This window comes from Phyllostomus hastatus, unplaced genomic scaffold (assembly GCF_019186645.2).
Source record: "Phyllostomus hastatus isolate PE091 unplaced genomic scaffold, TTU_PhHast_1.1 phas_contig_209, whole genome shotgun sequence".
NCBI classification, from domain to species: domain Eukaryota; kingdom Metazoa; phylum Chordata; class Mammalia; order Chiroptera; family Phyllostomidae; genus Phyllostomus; species Phyllostomus hastatus.
In genome coordinates, this window is record NW_025333735.1 from 23,580,859 (window position 1) to 23,601,610 (window position 20,752).

Consider the following 20,752-nt stretch of genomic DNA (forward strand, 5'->3'; position numbering starts at 1 on the left):
AGTCTATTTTTTATATTTAGATATTTCCGGGCACCTGTATCCTTCTCCTGCAGCCCTATTATATCTCTCAGAAGGTGCTGTCCTCTCTTGACTTTCTCTAAGTGACAGGATTTACTGTGGCCTCTTGTGTCAGTCTTAAATCAGCCTTGGTGATGTCAACACTTTGCAAAGCAGGAGCTCTGCTGCAGAGACTCAGTGATAAATGGGTCTTTCCTCAAGTGTGGTGCATTTAATAACTGCCAGGTTATCCCCAAGTGATTTCCATGGGAGTGGACCAAAAATTGCCTATCAGTCCAAATGAACTATGTCACAATTTCCCCTGCTTTCCAGTAACTTTTTAATTTCAGAACCACTTGCTCCATAGTTCCACCAGGGCTGACTCTGCCAGCATTGTCATTAAGGGTTTTGTCTTTCTGTGATGTGTAACTCATCATTTCATAGACTTGTCTCTACTCAGGGGCTAGAAAATGTGTTTTCCAGTGTTGTAACATCTCTGGTCTGAAAGGAGTAAAATGGGCTTCCCTTCTTTTATCCAGATGAGATGTTGAACCCAATGGCAAAAGTGCACCACATCATTACTTTGTGGGTGGGAATCATTCTTGGCCTCAGGGTACATTTTACCCAGGCAAGATATGTGGAAAGAACAGGGGGGTTGGTGTCAGAAAGAATTGGGCTTAAGTCCTTGCTTTATGACTTCTTAAGTTGGTGACTTTAGGTAAGGCAATTCTGTTAATTATATGCTTTGAATTTCCCCAACATAGATATGGGGTTGCCGTGAGCAGTAGGAGAGCATATGGGAAGCTGGAGGAAGACCCTGGCTCACAGGGGGCTCATGATACTTGTTAGTTGTCTCCTTGCATTGTGTGTGTGATCTCACAAATTTCCTTATCTGTAAAATAGGGATACACCACACCACTAGTGATCAAGAATGCTGGCTGTATAGCCAGGACACTTAAGTCTGAGTCCAAGTTTTGCCTCTTACTAGTTATGTGATCTCAAAAAGTTATTGTACTTAATATCACTATACTCAGTTCCTTATTTGAAAAGCAGAGATAACAATATCCTAGGCTTCAAAAGATTGTTGTAGGGATTAGGTGAGCTAATTCATGCAGGGGAAAGCATTTAGAACAGTGCTGGGCCCAGAATAAGCCCCCTACAAAAATGTTGGCTGCCATTCTTTGAGGTCCCCTTTCCCTCAAAGAGGTCTTTAGTTTGTAGTTTATAAGCCCGGCATCAACTTTGCCAAGTCAACTCAGATACTTGGTTTCACTTGATTCTCATAATCCTAGGAGGTAGGAGAACAGCTTTTTTTCTTTTTTTTTTTATCTTTTAAAACTATAATTTAATAGAGAGCAATGAGGCAAATCTCTCAAGGTCACAGACTAAGTTAGTGGAGAAGACTAAGTCAGATTTTGTTCCCTCAACCCCTGTTCTCACCACTGTATGATACTGACCTCCATCAGAGGGGTGGAGCATGTGGGCTGAGTCCTGGGAGCAGTGTGGAGCTTCGTGGCCCATGTAACTCTTGAATCTATGACCTTTTCCTCATTTCGAATGAGAGGATCAACACGTATTTGTTGCATCTTCCATGTGTCAGGTGCTTTACATATATCATCTTGTTAAATAGCCCTGCATTCTTTTTATCCTTGACAATGACATAAAGAATACTTTGCAAACAGGGATATGACTAACAACTCTAACTTATTGATTTTTTGAGATATAATTCACATATTGTAAAAGTGTATAATTCAGTGTTTTTCAATATATTCACAAGGGTATGCAACTATCCCTGCTCTCTAATTCTAGGACATTTTTGTCATCCCCCAAAGAAACCCTATAACCATTAGGAGTCACTCATTCCTCAGTTTCCTCCTCCCCCAAGCACCTGGTAACCATTAATTGAATTTCTGGTTTCATGGGTTAGTCTATTCTGGAATTTTTATATAAATGGAATCATACGAGATGTGTTTTTTTGATGACTAGTTTCCTTCTTTTAGTTTTCAAGACTCATCCATGTTGTAGCAAGTATTGGTACTTCATTCCTTTTTTATGGTTGGATAATATCCCATTGAATGGACATACCACCTTTTGTCTGGGTTGTTTCCACTTTTTGGCTCTTGTCAATAATATTTCAGTGAGCATCCATGCACACATTTCTACACGTGTTTTCAATTCTCTTGGATATTACTTAGAAATGGAATTGCTGGGCCATGTGCTAACTTATGTTACCTTTTTGAGGTCTGTCAACTCTTTCCAAAGCAGCCGCACCATTTTAAATTCCTATCAGCAATGTATGATGGCTCCAATTTCTCCACATCTTCATCAATACTAGTTATTGTCTGCAAGGTATTAATTTTAGAAGGCCATTTTTTAATTTTAAAAATTTAACATTTTGGGTACCATTAAAAAGACCATGCTCTGTTAAACAGATAAGAGAAAAATTTTTTAAGTTCATAGGCAACAAGAGGAAAAATATGTTTGCCTTCTTGGATTTTAAAATAGCTTTAATGGAAAAGAAAACTTAATTATTTGTCTACATATTTCTACTTATCACTTATTTTTAACATTTCTCCTTTATGCCCTCCCTTTTTAAGAAATAATTTTCAAGACTGTGCCTCATGAACTAGGTTCAAGTACACCAGCAGTAGGTCTGTTAAACTTGTTGTTGCAGTAGTGCCAATAGAAGTAGTATGTCTCTATGTCTGGCCTTGTTCTAAGTGCTTTAGGACTATTAACACACTTCTCCTTAACAATCAGTTTATGAGACAGTTACTATTAAAATCTCAGTTATGAAGATGAGGAAATTGAAGTACAGAGAGGTTAAGTAACTTGCCCAAGGACACCCAGAACATAAGTGATAAATGAGAGACCTGAATTTATACTCCATGTGCTTAATCTATTTCTACTGTGATACTAATTTTTAAAAACTTTGTCTGAAGTCTCAACTTATTCTGGGCTTATACACTCTCAAATTCCAGGATCTTTGGGCCGAGCCTTCACTTGTTGAAGTTGGTTCTTCATAACACTGTGACCATAATATTACTCTTTGAGTAATGCTGTGAATTGAAACAACAGAGAAAATTTCAAGGGAAGATTCTAAATCTTCTTCCAAGAATTCCTTGATCCCATCATTCAGAATTATGTCTTATTCCTCATTCATACTTTGTGTAACAATGTAATCCGACAAGTTATTTTGTGCCAGACACAGTAACAGGAATACAGAGATAAATAATACAAGGTTCCTTCTTAGTACTTACAATAGTTTGGATTGTATTAGTAATTTACATATTTCTCTGCCTCTTATGTAAACCTTCTATTATTTTTTTTCTAGGTGAAATAAATATAAAAGAATATCTGAATTTTAGGGTGAGCTTTTGTAATGTCTTTCTTAGATTTCTGTAATAAAATTTTCCCTCATCTCTTTAAGAGGACAAAGTATGGCATTCACACTTTTTGTCCTGTTTCTTACAGAGTGACTTTCCTGATTGGAGAGACCAAAAGAAGACAGGGATATGCAGGCCTCACTCAGCTCCCTTCTCTCTTCCACACTTAGCGCATTACCCTCCAAATCCTGGGCCCCTGCTGGTTTCCTCTCTGAGGAAATGGCACCATCATGCACCCACTGTTCAGGCTCCAGACCTAATAGTGTCCTCAGTTCCTCTTGCTCCTTTATCGCCTGTTTTGAGCCATAGGCAAGTTTGCGATCTTTCTACAAAAATCATGCTACATCTGCCCTCCACTCTTACCTGAGCCTGTGGTCCCTCACACCACTATTTCTCACTTGGGCCACTGCTGCTGGATCCTCTCTCCTGGCTTCTAATCTTGTCTCCTGCAATCCACGCACCACACAGCAGCCACAATGACATTTTAATAACATATCAGGTCATGTGATTCCCTTGCTCAAGTTCATGGCTTTGCATTGCAAAGAATGGAACCCATATTCCAAAGAGAGATAAAAGTCTTTGTGATCTTGCTCCTGGCAACACCTTACCCCACCCCCACTTTTCTTTCTGTTCTTCCCCTGCTCACCCTCTCCAGCCTCACTGGGCTGCTTACTAGTCCCTGAACTCCTCTTGAACATGGCAAGATAGTGTTGTGCCCAAGTCTTGGCATTTGTTATTGCTGCTGCTGAAATGTTTTTGAACCACCTCCCTTCCCCCCAAATGTTGGCATTTATTCCCCTTTCTTTATTCAGGACTGAGTGTGGCTTTCCCTGACCGTACCTAATTGCCAACTTTTCTCCCTACCCCCACTCCTATCTCCTCAATCCCCTTCTCATCTTATTTAGTTTACATTTGTAGCACTCGTCACTATATAACACACTACACTTAAAGGTGTCAATGTTTGTCTCTTCCATTGGAACACATGCTCCATGAATTTTGTTTATACCCTCAGGCCTAGAGCTTAGTAGGTGTTGTGTACATAGTAGGTGTTCAATAAATTTTCCTTGAATGAAAGAAAAAACTGAGCATGTGTGACTCCATTCCCATCCCCTTGCCCATTGTCTTTTTCAGAAGTACTTTTCTCAGGGCGCACACTATCTTTGCTCCTACACAGGGCAAGGTTTCAGGTAGCTATTAGTTATTTCTTTTCTGCCATAGTCATTCACCAGGGAGCAAATAGACACCTATTAGGTCTCAGCTTGAATGTGAACTCTTTAGTGATGTCTTCCCTGACTACCCTATCCAAAGTCAGTTACCTTTACTGAAACTACTCTCTTTCTCAGCATACTTTATGCTTTTTTTTCTTCACAGGGCTTATATTTACTCAGTTACTTGTCTACTTGTTCCATACTGTAGTCTCTCCTACCACAGCAAAACTTGTGCCAAGAACCTTGCCAGGCTCTTGGAGGTCTGACATGGTCATTGCACTCAAGTGGCCTTCATTCTAATTGAGGGGCAGAGGAAGCAAGGCAGGCAGACATCATTGCAGCAGAATTTGAAAGTACAGAGCACTAGGCAGGGAACATACCAGCTAAGCTAAATTCACTCACAATCAAAAAAAAGTATAAGACATGGCTTTGCCAAAGACTCATTATATAATCTGCTTTCTTGTCAATAACATAATGAAACTGTATATGGAAAAACACTATAAAATGGTGTGACTAGGTAAGATACATGTTAACTTATAATGCTTACTATTGAAGAGAAAAATGCTTATTATTTCAAGCCAGATTTGATTCCTTCCCTCTGTGCTACTGGTATTGCCAGCTCACTCTGTATGTGCAGCAGAGTCTTATGGGTACAAGCTGGGTTGGTGATGAAGGCACAGTGGTACAAAGGTTCCTCTCCTGCCCCACCAAGGCACCCTGGCCCTGGGGCTTGGACAGCTGGCTCAGATGTGTCCCTTGTCAGAGCCAGATGTGCCCAAACTTTGACCAAATTGGGAAGACCCAACAAAACTGAGACAAAATATGGGCTTGCTGCCCTGGAATGCTCATTGGTGGACATGCAGACTGACAGGTTGAAGGCACTTCATCCAACCTTGATGCAGGAGGTTCCAGAGTGTGGTTTGGAAGTTCAGGACAAATTATTAGTAGGCAATTCGGTATCTAAACAGTCTCATAAATGAGAGCTGTAATCAGACAGCAATCAAGTTTCCCTTTCAGTCTGGCAAGTATACAGTGCTTGCTCCATGGCAGGTTTTCTCCTAGGAACACAGACAAAGATCCTGGTCCTCATATAGAGTACATTGTAGTGGTGAGACAGATAATAAATGCAGTAAGTAAGGTAGGTGGGCATGGTGCAATTTTAAATAAAACAGCCAAGGAAAGTAAAGAGTAGAGGAAGATGGGGAAGTGATCGTGCATATATGTGAATGCAAGGTCAGAGCAAGACTCTGGAGTGCAGGCGTGCCCTGCAGGTTGGAGGAGCGGCCAGGAGGCTGAGGTGGCTGGAGACCATGAATAAGACCAAGAGAGGTGGGAGATGAGGTCAGGGAAGAAATGGGTACCAGGTTGTGCAAGGTTTTGTAGAGCATCCCAAGACTTTGGCTATTACACATGTGAACCAGGGAAGCACTGGAGGATTTTGACCAGAAGAGTAACATGACATATTTGAAGAATCATGACTAGATGCTGGATAGGAAATGGCGTATGGAGGAGGGGCAGCCATGGAAAGAAAGACGACTGGGGACTATTCCAATAATCTAGGTGCAAGACGATGCTGGATTGGATCCACAGGAGCAGTGGAGCAGGTAAGAAGCAGACAAATTCTAGGCATATTAGGAAAAGAGAGCCAACAGGATTTTCTCCAAATTGTTATTGATTAATTAACATGTTTAACATATTAACATGCTTAAGAATACTGTCTCTTTTGAGGTTTAAAAAAGCCCCCCACATTTCAGCATATTATCTTTTGTGATTGTTAACGACAATCTTTTGATGTAGAAGGGGCTGGCATCCCCATTCCTAACACCGAGAGGTTAAGTGGTTTTCCCAGGGCCACACAGCATGAGGCTGGTTGAACTGGAACTCTCAGTAGCTCAATCCCTGGCTCCTCTTCCAGTCTGTCTCTTTTCTACTGGCTCCCTGTGGATCTGCGTTCTCACTTAGATCTTATCCTCTGTCTTCCCAGCTCCCACTGGACCGTCACTGTTTTTAATGGTCTCACTCCTATCCATCCAAACCTCTAAATGCAGTGATTCAACAAGGACAAACAGGAGTCAACAAAGACTTTCTGGCTCCCAGGCCCCCGGCCCCTCCCTTCGTCTTTCACCTACCCCTCAGTTCTCTCCTCCCTCCAACACTGCTGTCTGGACTGAATTCAATTATTTCTTGCACTCTCATTACAGTCTAACCAAGATTTATGAGTTGATAATTGTCTGAAAGTAAGACCACAAAGTATCATTTGTGTTTGGGGCTAACCTTCCCAGTGACCTTTAGGATTAAAGACAAAATGAAAAGTGTGATTTCTGCAGAGCCAAACAGTGTAACATGATCCAACCAGGCTAATAATCCAAAGCCTTGGATTTCCCTGGTTGAGGACACATTAAAGCTGGCACAAAGGGGGACAACTAATCCCGCAGGTTCATTTCACAAATTAAATTTTTGAAGGCGTCTCGACCTCCCTCTCTCCCTTTTGGGCGCATTCTGAGTGGCGTTTTCCAAACAGGATGATGACAACAGCTCACACCTCTAAGGCCTTTATTGGATTATTTTTACAGGCTATTTAAAAACACTTTTTTTGAGAAGCTCTAATTGAAAACAGACCTCTCTCCTCATCTGAGTTAGCAAACGGAGCATCACTGAGGTTGAGAGGAAAATGAATTCAGGTCGGTGGGTGAGACCTGATCACTCACTTCCCTGAAGCACTGTGTGCACAATAATGGCCATTCCTGAAAGCACTTCCACACGTGCCCCCCATTCAAAGACGCAACTGCAAAGAAAACACCACTTGAGACTCAATATAAAGCTTCCAGCCAGCCTAAAACATTTGTGAGGCATTTGTGGTTCCCTGGTGGGAATGTGCAATATTATGTCATTCTGAGTTAGAAGGCCACTTCCTAAGGGCAGAGGGGCAGTTGGCCTGTGTCCCATGCACTGAATCATAAAATGAGAAGGCCTAATAAAGATGAAACTGTAATAATGCCTTCCCCCTGCTCTGGCAGCCTCCATGTTCGGTTCAACACATATATATTGTACCAGGTTATGTCCTCTGAAAACCTGGGGCGCTCACTGTCTAGAATCTCCCTTCTGAGTCAAGTAAGGACCCATGGCTCTGCCCACACTGGGCTGTAGGCTGGGCCTGGGGCTTGGGTTCGGCATGGTTTGGACTGACTCACAGCCACTGGCTGTGGGGCCTGGGAAATCAAAACCATTGTGCTTGGAGAGAGGAGGTTCAGGAAGCAGGCTTGTAGTGTCAGATCCAAGGGGATGAACATGAGAGTGAAGGAGCAAAAACTGGAGCTTCATGATGGCAGGGACTGTGTTTACACTTCCCACCAGTGTCCTCACAGTGCACCTGGCTCACCGAAAGGTAAGATCAATCATTGCTTAACTTAACTGTCCTCTCCCTTTGTCCATACGCAATGTGTGGTGTTGTCTGAACACAGTCTGGGAAACCTGCCGTTATTCCACTTGGAGCCTTTCTTCTTGCATTGTATGTTTCCAGCATAGCATTCCAAACCAGCTCCACACGTGCACCTGTATTGCAGAGCAGGGACAGCCACAGGCTCCACAGTCAGGCAGTTCCATCTGCAGAATGGGGCCATCAGTAGTGAAATAAATCATGTAAAGCACTTAAAACAGCATCTTGTCTATGTTAAGTGCTCCATAATGATAGCTAAGTGTTCATGAATGATTATCAAGGTTACTTATTGATAAATGTGAGCAGTACAATGGCTCAGATATCTGAAGCACATTCCAAAAACCTCTTCCCTTGCTCCTGATCTGATCTCCTTATATTGTCTTTCTGACAGAGACTTGGTCCCAAATGAACTCTGCCCTGTACCTTCTTTGTGGTCTGGTGTTGGTACTTTGTCTCCTACATATTTGGCTTTCAGCTCCCTGCAAATACTGGCTTGGCTGATGCCTCTAGCTTTTGCACTCCAGATGGCTTTAGGTAAGCCCTCAGCTCACATCTGGCCTCCTGAATCACCACCCTACCACCCCACCACCGCCAGGACTACTGGTGCCCTGGCCAGCCTCTGTCCAAGTGAGTTCCACCTAGTAGTGTACTGGAGTGGGTTGCAGCCGCTAGTAAAAGCCAATTATTAAAAATTGCAGGATTTTTGCAAGCTGGTTGTGACACACAGCCACAACTAAAACTTGAATGATAACTATAATCAAATAAATGATATTTAAAACAGTTAATAAATATTCAAAATCCATTGTTTCCAAATTATTTTATTACATTTTACCCTGATCTACACATGTACTCTTGAGGTTATCACCTGTGTTGTAACTGGATGGGGAAGCTCTGTGTGATGGTATGCTCTTGTGCATTTTTTCTCAAGTCTCTGTTCTGCGTCATCATGTTTGTGGTTTGAAATTGGCAACAGTGGGAGTATTTACACCATGGAAATTGGCAAGAGTTACATCTTAGGGCTTCTTTTACCCTTGGTTGTTAAACATTGACCAGCACACCCCTGTGTCCAGCCCACCTGCTGACATAACAGTAATGGCACTGTTCACAATTGCTGGTGGATCAGTTGTGTCCCTCAGCGCCATGTGACAAAGCTGAGGGTGTGGACCAATATCCTTCCGTTTTTGGTACCTATTCTCCCTTTGCCTGTGCTGCCCTTCCTGTAGCCAGCTTGCAGAATGAAAACTTGAATGTGGGTTTATGAAAAGGTGGCCTCTGGTACCATCTGCCTACTTTTCCTGGCCCTTTTCCTTGATCTCACAGGGTGGCAGGTAGGGAAAGGGTGCATGGCAGTAAGGGCTGCGATCCCATCCTCACCGTTGTAACTGAGGGGAGGGTGTGGTTTTCGGATGGGGTGGAGATCCTTACGACACCTACTGCCTAATTGTCTGTACCAACACATCTTGTGCCAGGCAGTTTCTACCGGCAATGACTATTTTTTAAAAGTGAAATTGTGTGTGTGTGTACTTGTGTGGCAGTTGTGTAGATAGGGAGGAGGGTCACATTGTTGGGCTGTAGGAGGGAGAAGGTAAGTGGCAAGAGGGTGGCTATTAAACTATTATTTAAGGACAAAAACATATTCCAAACTTAGAAGTGTTTTTGGGGATTTGACTATAGATATAAATGTTTGCATTCAAAACCTTTGCCTTGAATTTGGTGCCTGCATTGGAATGTCTAAATAGTGAATACCAGCTTCTTGTAACTGGGGATTATTGGGTGAGCCTAGGAAATAATACATAGCCCCGGGCTGGGTACATTTGTAAATTTCATATAATGATAATTAGTTAACACTTTTCAAAGGGTCTCAGAAAACAGCCCAAGTGAACTTTTACATTTAAAATTCAGCTTCACACATTTCATAATTAAACTGCCTCCCAGGTGACTTATAACCAGGGATGTTTTTTCCCCTAATGGACTGCCTTGGCACCTTTCAGGACTTGGCTGCTGACCTGGGTGTCTGCCTTTTGGGAACAAACCTGAGTTCTGGAGAATAAAAAGCCATTGCTGGTGCTTATGCAAAAGCACAATGTCACATAGGAGACTCTGGCTGCCACACTCCCCTGTAACCCGCAACACAGGCTTAGGTAAGTCTGTTAGAAATGTCACAGGCTACAGTTTCTGACTCTGGCACAACAACACACCACCAGAGCTGAAACTGCTCTTCAGCTGAAAGGTTGTCTTCTAACATGGAGTTTGGGACATCTGGGATCTGTAGGGCAAGGATTCTGAACTTGTTGAAAAAAATTGCCACTGACAACTTGTTCGTGGCCCTTTTTCCTAAAATGGTCATTTTAATCATGTGACTATGGACACAATTCTTATGTGTGAGGTCTCCTCACTCAGTCACAGCCAGTCACTAAAGTACATTAATTAAAATTAATGCACATTTACTGTTACTCCTACTTAAAATAATCAGAATGCTAGCTAACATTTTCTGGGAGTATTGCTATCAGCCAGGAACACTCTAAGAATTTAATAAGTATAATTTCATTCAGTCCTGTATGAGCTGGGGGCACTTATCATCATCCCCACTTACCAGGGAAGAAAATCGAGCTCAAAGAGGTTAAATAACTTGCTTAAGGACACAGAGCTACCACGTAGCTGAGACAGGCTTTGAACTCAGAACCCGGCGGGATGGAGATGGTAGGGAGGATCTGGCAGGGGAAATGGAAGATAGCCAGCACAAGATATTTTGCTTACAAAGAGACAGGTACCATTTAGGGAAACTTTTGTTTCAGTTTTATGTATACATATCTGTACATATTGGGTTGCTTTGTGAAATGTATTTCTTACTGAGGATAACAGTAAAACTAAAACTTTGAAGAGCATTTTAAAGGCCAGAGGGATTTGTAGGGATAGGGGTTATTCAACTGGGGAAGTGGTTGGGTGAGGTGACTAGATCACACTTCCCACTCAGAACCATCAATTCTGGCTGCTTCATACAAGTAGGTCGGGGAGTGTGTGGAATGGGGGCAAGGCCAGGCTGGTGAGTTAAGTGGCTGCAATTGTCCAAGTGCTGGGTGATTCCCTCCCATTCGTGGAAAGAGTGTCCACTGGCCTATTGTGTTTTGCTGAGGCAGGATGGCATGGGAGTATGAGCAGGAACTCTGGCTAGGGGTTCCTGAGCAAGGTCTGTAACTTCTGTCTACCTTCGTTTCCTCATTTGTATACCAGGGATAACAGCATCAGCCCTGTGGGTTTATTGTGAGGATTAACTGACTCTTCAGTTAACGTAAGCCCCCAGCCAGAGGTGTCCCACCTTTTGGCATGTCTGGGCCACACTGGAAGAAGAAGAGTTGTCTTGGGCCACATATTAAACACATCATGACACATAAGCACAAAACAATCTCATAATGTTTTAAGTAAATTTCTGATTTTGTGTTGGGATGCATTCACAGCCATCCTGGGCTGCATGTGGGCACCCCTGCTAGACCATGATTCAATACATGTTACCTAATGTAATTTTGAGATGGATGTAAATATGGTGTTATAATGATGGATTCATTTAATCATTTTCTGTTCCAAAGCTGCTTACTGAGTACCCATTTTGTATCTGTAACTTTGCTAGGTCTTAAGGCCAGTAGGGGAGACAAAGGAAGATGCTATAGATATAATAAGCATAAACTAACTATGGGGAACCTTGAAATTTATTTAGGGTAATATCCCCTAATAAATAAATTATCTCCATGAGGACATGAAATTTTTGTCTTATTGTTAATAGGTGCTTATAATAGGTTATAAATTTATTGCAATACTTTATTATAAGTACTTAATTATTTATAATAAATTATAAGTACTTATAATAAGTAATAAGTACTTATAATAAATAACTACTTACCATTAGATAAATACACTAGCCACTATTTTAAATAGATTTATATGTAAGAAAGCATCTAATTTCACAACAATCCTATGGGGTACAAACTTCATATTCACATTTTAGCACTGAGATATATAGACCCCAAAGTCACTCACCTAGCAAGAGGTAAAGCTGGGATTTGAACCACAAGCAGGATTTGAACCTGATGCCCATTGTACCTACTCTTAATCACTTTGCTATGCAAAAGAGATAGTGCATTAAAGACCTGCGGACATTCCCATGACATCTGCTATGGGGCACCACTGATGCACAGAGAAGGTCCACCATGTGTCTCCTTGTTTGTACCTGAGCTACTGCGATGAGGCAGGATCCTGGCCCAATCTCACTCTGGACTGTCTGCCTTTTGTGAAACTTCTAGACAGAGTAAACATTCCAGGACCATCTTTATCTACACACCTCCTTAGCAAAGCATTTCAACCAAAGAATTTGTTAGGCATTTATTGTACAATGTGCTAGGAGCTGTGCTAAGAGTTGTGGGGAAGACAGAAGAATGAGATCAAGTCTATGCTTCCAAATTCCACAGACTTGATCTGAGCAGGAAGAATCTCCAAACAAGGGAAGGTCACAAAGGACACAGGTATTTGGGATGAGCTGCAGCAGCACTGAGGGGGAGCAGCCATGGCCATGGCAGTAGCAGGCGAGGGTCTGAGACAGAGCTGGGAATCCAAAGTGCCACAAGGTGTAGGAACCCCCCTCTACGTGATTCCATCAAGCAGTTGCCATCTTCTTTCTTTGGTCTGTACTGCTCAAGGGGTCCCATATTATTTCTGGACAGCTTGGCCTTCACAAAAGTCCTTTCTTACCAGCTGGAACCTGCCTTTTGCTCCTAGGCTTTGGTTAAGACTAAGAACTGGAAAAGTAGTCGGGGAGCCTCTAGGGAGGGAGAAGGGTGAGGAGCGCACAGCATGTGGTACCTGGCAGGGAATCGCCTTTGATGGAGAAGTGGATTTCCTGGATAGTAATAAATGTGAGCTAATGTCTCTGAGAAGCCCGTGTGCCTTGGAAAAAGAACTATTACGGATGTTTTCCTTTCTTATTACACACACGAATTTCCCCACCAAAATAACAAGTCCCAAAGGCTGACGTCTGCTGGGAAACTATATCCTCCAGGGCCACTTTCTGCATGCAAGTTCATTTGGAGTTTGCTCCACGCTGTGGAAACCAGGCAGCCCTTCCTCTCCTCGATTCCTTGGGTTTCCCTGAACAAAGGAGCGAGCTATGATTGCTTCTTTATAAGTTTGAGAAGCTTCCTCAGGCCTCTGGCCCCAGGTCCACACTCGGCTGGGTAGAGGACTCAGGGAGACTCCTTCTCCTCTTGTGAACCTTGGGAAGCCCTGGCTGTTCAGAGAACAAGTTGCTAACTGGCTTGTTTTTGTTGGTGGAGCCGACCCACCAGTCATCAGCTTCCATGATTGATGGAGGGCCCCGGCTCTGGGTTATGTGAACTCAGGGGTGTTTTCAAGGGAAAATTTTGGTCACAAGGCAAAGCCTAGCCAGATTTGAGATGTGTGAAAAACACATTACAAAAGGAAATAGACTAGAAGTTTCCTGACAAGGAAAATATTTAACCCTATGTTTAAGGAGTGTGAGAAGTACTCATGCAGAAATGAATCTCTGTCCCTTGTCCCTGCTGGAGAGTTACTGAGTGTGTATGACAGAAAGCGTGTACTTAAGAGGGTGTGAGTACACAGTGTGTCTGTGCACATGTATCAGAAAGAGAGAAAGAGAGGCAGAAGGAACGTGCCTCGGGGAAGGCAGGGATATTAATCATGCTAAAAGCAACCTGGCCCCATGGGAATTTACAAGGATCCAACTGAAATCAATGGGAAGTTTTATGAGACAATTTTCTTCACACTGGCTCAGGGGATTGTTTGAACTCTCATTGAGCTTAGGGCAGCGCTGGCTCAGAGCCCCTCCAGTTCTCACACCTGTGCATGAGACAATGTGTATTTTCCACGTTAGCAGCTCTGAGATGACTCATCTCCAAGGATTGTGTGAAGGGGGCCCCCCGCCTTCTGGTACCCTGGTTCTCTAGCTCAGAACTGCCACATCTCGACCACAGTCAGGAGGTGTGTATGGAGGAGAGGGGCCAAGGGGTGGGTGGCTGGTGCACTTTGTGGTGTCCAGATGATGCGAGAGACTAGCAAGAAACACACAGGCCTCTAGGCCTCAGGTAGTTTCAGGTGCTCCCCATTGGTTGCAGAATATAGTCCTGATACTCTGGCTGGTTCCCACTTACCTATTTTCCTACTCTTTCCCACCAGAGCATCCTTCCCTCCAGTCACAGCAAGGCTGCATGCTATGTCTGGAAAGGCTGTGCTTTCATTACTCTGTGCTCTAGCTGGTGTCATTCCCTCAGCCTGGAAGGCCTGCTCCTCCCCTATTTCTCAGCCTGATATGGGTCTTCTAATTTAAGCAGGATTAATTATGAGCCATTTCAAATTTCCACACAGAAAAGTGTAGAAATTGTTTACCAGGTTCTCCTATACTCATCATCCAGCTTTAAGAGATGTTATTTACTAAGGTCCTTTCTCTGTCCCCTGCCCCAGAGGCAAGCGCCTTGGTGAAGTCTGTATGTAATCATTCCCAATGCACTTTTATTATATTAAAATGCATTCACAAGCATTACATAATATTGTCTATGTGGTTTTATATTTTGCATAATTGTATTAATTTGCCCATGTCCTTTGGTGAGCCACTTGCCAATAACTAGTAAAGAATGTGCACTAGGAATTCCACTCATAAGTGTCCACGATAAGGAAAAACCTCACATTTGGCAAAAGACTGCATAGGGACAGCCAGTCCATCTGATAGCCCAAATGTGGTAACAGCTTAATTGCCTCTAAGTTGGCAAAGAAAAATATGCTGTAGTTTAATCAAATAAAATATTATATAGCAGTTAAAATGAATAAATAAAACATACATGCATTATAAATATAATGTTAGGTTTTAAAAAAGGCATGTTGCAGAATTACTCATTTTTCATGGCCAGGATGAAAATGTAATCTTTATCTTTATTGAAGTATTCTCTGAAAAATTCCATCCAAATGAAATTAATTGAACTTTAGAACTTTATTTCTCATCCCATAGAACTTTATTTATAGCCTTGTTTGTTTGAGGATGGCTTCTTCCCTTCACTCTTCATCGCATGTACATTGTGAACTGCTCACATGCAGAAATTGGGTCTTGCCCTCTTTACATCCTCAAGGTCCTAGACTGAGAGCTTGCTTCTGGCTGGCAGTCAGTAAATAGTTGTGCAGAGAGACAAATGCACATGGATGTGTTTCTAAGTACTTTCACATAGTTCATGAATTTCTCATGACATTAGATTTTTATCATCTCTATGTTTCTGATGATGAAACTGACTACAGTACATTATATAAAGTGACTTGCCCTTGGCCACTGAGGGCAGGGATGGATGAGATTTTAGGTGACCTGTCTCTTGTGCCATGTCTCTTGCACTAACATGCCTTGCATTAGACCTCAAGAAAGTGGAATGATTTAAATTTATGTCACTTGCTTGATGCTTTGGGAAGAGATGATAGAAAACTTCCTTGGAATCAGGAGAGCATATACAAAAAACCTTAGGAACAGAATAAAAAAAAGGAACCCAGAGAGGGAGAATGGTTTCATTTAAACTCAGCATAACTGAGTAAATATATTTGAATACTTGTAATGTGCCAGGCTTAAGCTCATCCAGGTAGAGCAAATGGAGAAATCGCTGAGAAAATGTCTAGTAGAGCGTTGACACACAGTAGGTTTCAATAAAAGCCAATTCCTTTTTTTTCTTGAAAGGCAGAGTCAGGACTAGAACTCAGGTCTCCAGTATTCTTTCAACCCTGTCATGGCCATCCAGAGGGGCAGCCTGGGAAGTGAATCTGTAGGGAGATCCTGCCTGTAAGCCTTTGCTGGTAAAAACTGATACCATGAATTTCCTAACAGTTCTTTTGCTCTGTCACTTCAGCCCCCATCTCATTTTATGCTCACATGGCCATTACTTTCTATTAGCATACTAATAAATGTTTATGAGATTATACTGTATAAACTATAAACTTTTACATATTATTAATTAACCTCATACATTGGATTCGAAGCTCCTGAACATTTACTGACTTGTAAAACAGGAGAGTGGCATAGAGGGAGCCGTGTCTGCAAAACAGGTCATAATCTGCTCTATCTGCAGGAAGTGTGCGTTTTCATCATCTGTGTCTCTTAAGTGCAAGCCACAGACAGCGTTACACTTAAAGACAGCAGACTTGGTCCCACCACTTCCTATCTGTGACCTTGGGGATGTTTTTTTAACCACACAGAGGCCCAGTTTCTTTGTTTGCAAAGTGGGCATCATAATAATACCTATCTATGGGGTGCTTAGCACATGGCAGTTACCCAATAAACATAAATTGAATAAAATCGAACCAATGCAGAAACAATGAGTGGATGGAAATGGCAGGGAGTCAGAGTTCTATATTTATTAATGACAAAAAGACCAATGATAGGGATTTCCAAGAGTGAACAGCATGCATTCCAGTGCGGCGAGTAGTGAGTTCTCACTGGAGGTGTGCAAGGAGAAGCTGAATGAAGAGATGTCTGCATGTGGTGGGAGAGTACACTACATATGGTTTCTTCTCTGCTGATGATCCAAGGATCTATGACTGTGATTTTCCGAGGCCAGAGAGAAGGCAAAAGGGGGAGTGGTAACTCAAATGTCTTAGATTCTAGTTTTAACTTAGGTGCTGACTAGTTTTACAATTTAGTCTAGATTCAAGACACATGCTCTCTCTGATCTTTATAAAATTGCTACATGAATTCAGTGTGGTGATTAGAAGAGAGAATGACTAAGAAAGCACTTTTAATAGATTTTGATCTATGATAATTTAGTCAGTTTTACCATCTTTGGTGTTCAGAATTGAACATGCTGGTATTCAATCTGAAATGCTGCAAAAACATCATGGGAAGAGCCCAGACCTAGGGTTCAGAGATAGTCAAAGGTCTGTCACTAACAGGTCATGTGACTTGGGTCGAGTATTTCTACCCCTTGCCATCCCCAGTAACTGATCTCATGTATGTAAAATGAGGCTAATGAATCTGTTATGCCAACATCACTTGGGTGTCCTGAGAATCAGATAAGAAAATAGATGTGATTTAGTGCTTTGTAAACAGAAAAGGGCCATGAGTGTGCAGAGTACACTTAGCCCACCTTGCCTTGTTTCAAATCCATTATGTTCTTATTTTCTGTCCTACCATGCTATGATACACTAAGTACAAAGCTGTCTTTAACATCTCTATGTTTGGCAGTGTCTAGCAAAGTGAATTCATTGATTCAACATACATTTATGAAATGTCTACTATGGGTCAGGCATAGTGGCAAGCTGAAGTTAGAGATGAAAAGGATATGGTCCCTGCCCTTGAGGAGTTTGCTTTCTGTTAGAAAAGTGAACTACAGACATAACCAAAAGTAAACTTAAAGAAAACTGTTTCTGAGATTTAGCCTTCAAGAGGCCATCTGGTTTGTGAATGTAGACACCTTCAGGGCAAGTAAAGCTTCATCTCCTCTCCGCTGTCCTGTAGTCAAAGAAATGATGGAGGCCAACTCCTCTAAGTTGCAGGTGGTCCCCTTTCTTGACAGCCAGGCAGTTGTTGGCTGTGTCTTTCCCTACCTTTGGACACATTCTGATGATGTACACAATGACAATTCATTCCTGGGATCCACTCCCACAATGGCTGGAGGCAAAAGACTGGTGAAATGATTTAAAGCTTAAAGAGATGGGTAAGTCTCCAGTGGCTAGAAGGTACTTTCCAAGGAAGAAGAGAGGATGCCTCTTATAAATACAATTACTATTGATTACTGTCAGATTCTTTTATCTGATTCTTACCCATTAGGCTCTCTCTTTTGCTGGAAGCTCTCTCTTTCCCTCTGCTTCATAATACCTCTAGAAGTGCCTCTTAAAGGAGTCCTGCAGAATCCTGGTGATCCCGGAATAGCTTGTGGGTGTTATGAGAGCATTTGGAAGAATACTTCAAAGCTTGACAATAAATAACAATTTTATGATTATGAGATAAGTGGAAAGAAGGGCCACATCTCTTTAGTGGTCCATCTAAGAACAGTAGAAATGACAGCAAAGTCAGTTAATCTCTATATAGCTGCTTAGCAACCAGAGGCTTTGAGTGGTGCCCCTTTGTGAAGTGTGTGTGAGGGACACTTGTAGCCTTTGCACCCAGCATATCTTCCCTTCACTTCTGGTAACAGCACTTCTGCTTTGGGAAAACTGTCCCTCCCTCATTCTCTGTTCTATACTTTTGGATGTTCCAGGGGTGAAGCACTCGATGCAGGCATGAATCAATCTATGAATTCCATCTTCTGGTCACAGGGATGGGCATATGATGGCTCATCCAGTGAAGTTCAATGAGAAAGTTCTAGGCTTATGAAAAAACTCAGCAGAAGAGACAATGTTGGACAGTGTGACGTGTGTCTGAAGCTGGTAGTGGCAGAGAAGGGGACTGTAATGTGAGCCTGAGCATGGAATCTATGCAGGAGGAGCAGAGTCAGGATTTGGATCCTGGTAATATCCTCTGAAGCCAAATCTGCTCATAGACTTTCCAGGACATTTGTTTTTCTAGCTTGAGCCAGTTTAGGTTAGATACTTCTGCCATTTGCATCAAAAGTATTCCTAAGGTGATAGAATATGTAATGATTGACTTCATTTTAGCTACTTATTTGGCTGAACAACAATATAATAAATTATTGTATTTAATTATCATGGAAGGTTAGGAGATAAGTTTTATGATTTTATTTTATAAGTAATGAAAGCAAGTCTCAGAGAAAACAAATGACTCTTCTGAAGGAATAAGGTGGGTGATTAGAACAGGCCAAGCACATAGGACTTCTGACCACAGTGATTAAGACATGTTATCCTCAAAGCAGGTACTTATGGAAAGCATATATAAAAGGAATGCAAAGGAAAGTGTGGCTCAGGCTGATGACCACAATATGTTATTTGCTGGGAAGTTTTATCCAAAAATTCAAGGTTTCACCCAAAATTAAAACAAAATGCTCAACCACCTTTCCTATGACCATTGCCTGGGCCCCTCAGGCCTTCATCATTTTTCACCAAGTTTATTCCAACACTTTTTTAGGTAGTCTTCCTGCTTCCAGTTTCATTTTCCTACTATGCATCATCTACCCTGTGATTCAGTCATTTTTCTAAATGCAAATCAGATTATAGTATTACTTGCTTATAATCCTTCAGTAGCTCCAATAGCTTTTCAGATAAAGGACAAATTCAGCTTTGTACACAAGATATTTTATGATCTGACTCTTGTGAATCTTTTAGCTTCATTTGCCCCATTTCTGTAGTCATAATGAACAAACTATGGTTCTGTAAATGCTGATTCATTGTTTTTCTTTTTGTCCACCATTCTTATTGGATGGAACTGACATTTTTTTTTTGGTCTGGAAAACCCCTCCTTATCCTTAAAATTACCTTCATCTTCCAGGTGTCATTTCCTCTGGGAAGCCAATCCTCTGGGAAGCAATTTGAATGCTTCTTCTCTGTGTCCCTCCCTGCACTCTAGACATATCTCTCTCATCACATTTCTTACCCTGCATAGTAAGAAGTGTGTATTACATGCCACCATCTCCCCTGGACGGTGGGAAACAATTGTGCGCTATTCAATTTTACACCAAGTCGCCTTGCAGACAGCCTGGCACATAATAATCAGCAAATGTTTGTTGCATGGATATCAAGAAGGAAAGAATATAGGGAGAAAATATGAAGAAGAGATCAAAAATTTCTCTTTTGTTTGACGATTTCTTTAAAATATCATACACTGGAGTACTGGCCAAGATGGGGACATAGGTAGAAATGCTTCGCTTCTTTGCACAACCAAAACAAGGATAACAACCAATTTAAAAACAATAGACAACCAGAAGTGCCAGAAAATCAAACTGCATGGAACTCTGGCAACTGAGGAGTTAAACATTTGTCCAGACTGGTAGGAGGGGTGGAGACAGGGAGCTGAACAGAGAGGATGCATGCAGCAAGATGGTAGACCACATGGATGAAGTGGGGATGGCTGAATGGGAAAATAAAGACTCAAAACCTCTAGCTGTAAAATAATGTGGGGGTTGTGATGGCGGGAGAAACACCCAGTCTCACAGGAGAGTTCATTGGAAAGTGGGGCTAGAGTAGAACAACCTAGCGGCATTGTTCTCTCTCTGACCCCTCCCCCATAGAGAGCACCACTACGCAGCAAAGAGGGTTGCCCCACACTGGCAAATGCCTAATGCTCCACTCCCTTACAATGTAACAGGTGTGTGGAGACAAAGAAATATGGCCCAAATGAAAGAACAGATAAAAGGTCCAGAAAAAGAGCTAAGTGACAAGGAGATAGACAACCTATCTGATGCAGAGTTCAAAACACTGATAATCAGGATGCTCACAGAACTGATTGAGCTAGGTTGCAAAATGAGGGAAGACATGAAGCCTACCTAAAGTGAAATAAACATCCAACCAGAAGAGAATGAAGAAACAAGAATTCAAAAAAATGAAGAGAGGCTTAGTAATCTCTGGGACAACTTTAAATGCTCCAACATCTGAATCATAGGGGTGCCAGAAGGAGAAGAACAGCAAGAAATTGAAAACTTACTTGAACAAATAATGAAGGAAAACTTCCCCAGTTTGGTGAAAGAAATAGACTTCCAGGAAGTCCAGGAAGCTCAGAGAGTCCCAAAGAAATTGGACCCAAGGAGGGACACACAAAGGCACATCATCATTAAGTTACCCAAGAT

The 20,752-nt window shown here is 42.0% G+C and overlaps 1 long non-coding RNA gene across 2 annotated transcripts in view; it reads left to right on the top strand.

Annotated features, from left to right (window-relative positions):
• Nucleotides 1-20,752, top strand: part of LOC123816468 — a 106,161-nt gene that overhangs the window by 54,102 nt on the left and 31,307 nt on the right. Inside the window, exon 2 of one of the 2 annotated variants that reach the window (XR_006785280.1) lies at nt 10,019-10,168. The exons of the other annotated variant lie outside the window; for it this stretch is intronic. This is a non-coding gene — a long non-coding RNA (uncharacterized LOC123816468). The remainder of the gene's footprint in view (nt 1-10,018; nt 10,169-20,752) is intronic. 2 annotated transcript variants of the gene reach the window in all.